Source organism: Oryx dammah, unplaced genomic scaffold (genome assembly GCF_014754425.2).
Source record: "Oryx dammah isolate SB20612 unplaced genomic scaffold, SCBI_Odam_1.1 HiC_scaffold_20, whole genome shotgun sequence".
Taxonomy (NCBI): domain Eukaryota; kingdom Metazoa; phylum Chordata; class Mammalia; order Artiodactyla; family Bovidae; genus Oryx; species Oryx dammah.
In genome coordinates this window covers 1,957,638-1,960,503 of record NW_024070204.1, presented here as the reverse complement: position 1 = coordinate 1,960,503, position 2,866 = coordinate 1,957,638, and the positions used below count along the sequence as shown (strand labels likewise).

Genomic DNA, 2,866 nt, shown 5'->3' with positions numbered 1-2,866 from the left:
CGCTCCCCTAGCCAGTGCCCACCACGCCTCCCACAGGGGCAGGAAGCTCTGGTGTCTGGGGTTGAAGACTCCTCCTCAGAGGCTCCACGTGCAGCCTCACCATCTTTGTTGACCATCAGCCAGAGGAAGAAGGGCACGCTGGAGACTGGGGTTCTGATGGCCCGCTTGCCTGGGACTGCAAACTCCGTGACCCAGGCTTGATGTCTAACAGTCAGAGGGGCCGGAGTCCCAGCCCTGAGAACAGGGCAGAGCCGACCACTGCCCCACTGGTATGCATTTTCCCTGGGATGTTTCCTGCGTCTCCCTCCCACGTCCAAGAAGATCCGCTCAAGTGCCTGAGATCTCCGCCCCCAGCAAAGCAGCCCCTCGCTGAGAAGCCGTGGCTGCTCCCCACGCCACTGCTCACTGGGACCCCGCCTGCCCCGCTGCCTGAGCAGTTATGGCCGGACCCCGGCTCCCTGAGGGATGCCCGTCCTGACGATGCAGCCAGTAGGAAACGCTGTTGTCCTCCAGTCGCTCACTTCTATTTCTTAGAAGGGACTAGTGGATTCCCCAGGAAGCCACAGACTGTTGCTTATTCAAATCTCCAAGTTTTCATATACATGAATTTATTTTCACTTCAACATAACTTAGGTCCCCAGAACTGTCTGAAAATGAAACTCTCGAACGCAACTGATTATTGCGGACTGCTCCTTGTCCGAATGTCTTGGTATTCTGATTTTAATCAACCTGCAACATCACTTTTATGTTAAATTGCAGCTTCAGTTCAAGGCTTCCATCAGTAAAATCCTCTCCTTTTTAGCTAATAAGCTAGGCTGTTCTAAAATAGAGGAGATGGAAAACCAAAATTAAATATTTAAAAATTGGCTTCTCTATTCAGTTACGTAGGGGCTTCCCTGGTGGCTCAGAGGATAAAGCATCTGCCTGCCATGCAGGAGACCTGGGTTCGATCCTCAGGTTGGGAAGATGCCCTGGAGAAGGAAATGGCAACCCACTCCAGTATTCTTGCCTGGAGAATCCCATGGACAGAGGAGCCTGCCGGGCTACAGTCCAAGGGGTCGCAAAGAGTCGGATATGACTAAGCGACGTCACTCACTCACTCACTCACTCACTCATTCAGTTACGTGAAGATTTTCCAGTTCAGTTCAGTGCAGTTCAGTTCAGTCGCTCACTCATGTCTGACTCTTTGCAACCCCACGAATTGCAGCACGCCAGGCCTCCCTGTCCATCAATAACTCTCGGAGTTCACTCAGACTCTCGTCTATCCAGTCAGTGATGCCATCCGGCCATCTCATCCTGGGTCGTCCCCTTCTCCTCCTGCCCCCAATCTCTCCCAGCATCAGTCTTTTCCAGTGAGTCAACTCTTCGCATGAGGTGGCCAAAATACTAGAGTTTCAGCTTTAGCATCATTCCCTCCAAAGAAATCCCAGGGTTGATCTCCTTCTGAATGGACTGGTTGGATCTCCTTGCAGTCCAAGGGACTCTCAAGAGTCTTCTCCAACACCACAGTTCAAAAGCATCAATTCTTCGGCGCTCAGCCTTCTTCACAGTCCAACTCTCACATCCATACATGACCACAGGAAAAACCATAGCCTTGACTAGACGGACCTTGGTTGGCAAAGTAATGTCTCTGCTTTTGAATATACTATCTAGGTTGATCATAACTTTTCTTCCAAGGAGTAAGTGTCTTTTAATTTCATGGCTGCAATCACCATCTGCAGTGATTTTGGAGCCCCCAAAAATAAAGTCGGATACTGTTTCCACTGTTTCCCCATCTATTTCCCATGGAGTGATGGGACCAGATACCATGATCTTCATTTTTTGAATGTTGAGCTTTAAGCCAACTTTTTCACTCTCCACTTTCACTTTTATCTTTCTGCCATAAGGGTGGTGTCATCTGCATATCTGAGGTTATTGATATTTCTCCCGGCAATCTTCATTCTAGCTTGTGCTTCTTCCAGCCCAGCGTTTCTCATCATGTACTCTGCATATAAGTTAAATAAGCAGGGTGACAATATAGCCTTGACGTATTCTGTTTCCTATTTGGAACCAGTCTGTTGTTCCATGTCCAATTCTAACTGTTGCTTCCTGACCTGCATATAGGTTTCTCAAGAGGCAGGTCAGGTGGTCTGGTATTCCCATCTCTTTCAGAATTTTCCACAGTTTGTTGTGATCCACACAGTCAAAGGCTTTGGCATAGTCAATAAGGCAGAAATAGATGGTTTTCTGGAACTCTCTTGCTTTTTTGATGATCCAGTGTATGCTGGCAATTTAATCTCTGTTCCTCTGCCTTTTCTAAAACCAGCTTAAACATCTGGAAGTTCACGGTTCATGTATTGCTGAAGCCTGGCTTGGAGAATTTTGAGCATTACTTTACTAGCATGTGAGATGAGTGCAATTGTGCGGTAGTTTGAGCATTCTTTGGCATTGCCTTTCTTTGGGATTGGAATGAAAACTGACCTTTTCCAGTCCTGTGGCCACTGCTGAGTTTTCCAAATTTGCTGGCATATTGAGTGCAGCACTTTCACAGCATCATCTTTCAGGATTTGAAATAGCTCCACTGGAATTCCATCACCTCCACTAGCTTTGTTCATTGATGCTTTCTAAGGCCCACTTGACTTCACATTCCAGGATGTCTGGCTCTAGGTGAGTGATCACACCATCATGTTTATCTTGGTCTTGAAGATCTTTTTTGTACAGTTCTTCTGTGTATTCTTGCTACCTCTTCTTAATATCTTTTGCTTATGTGAGGTCCATACCATTGCTGTCCTTTATCGAGCCCATCTTTGCATGAAATGTTTCCTTGGTATCTCTAATTTTCTTGAAGAGATCTCTAGTCTTTCCCATTCTGTTGTTTTCCTTTATT

At 46.9% G+C, this 2,866-nt stretch overlaps 1 non-coding gene across 1 annotated transcript; it reads left to right on the top strand.

Annotated features, from left to right (window-relative positions):
• The first annotated feature begins 893 nt into the window (after window positions 1-893).
• On the top strand, window positions 894-965 carry TRNAG-GCC. The gene has a single exon. It is a non-coding gene; the product is annotated as a tRNA-Gly (tRNA).
• The last annotated feature ends 1,901 nt before the right edge of the window (window positions 966-2,866 follow it).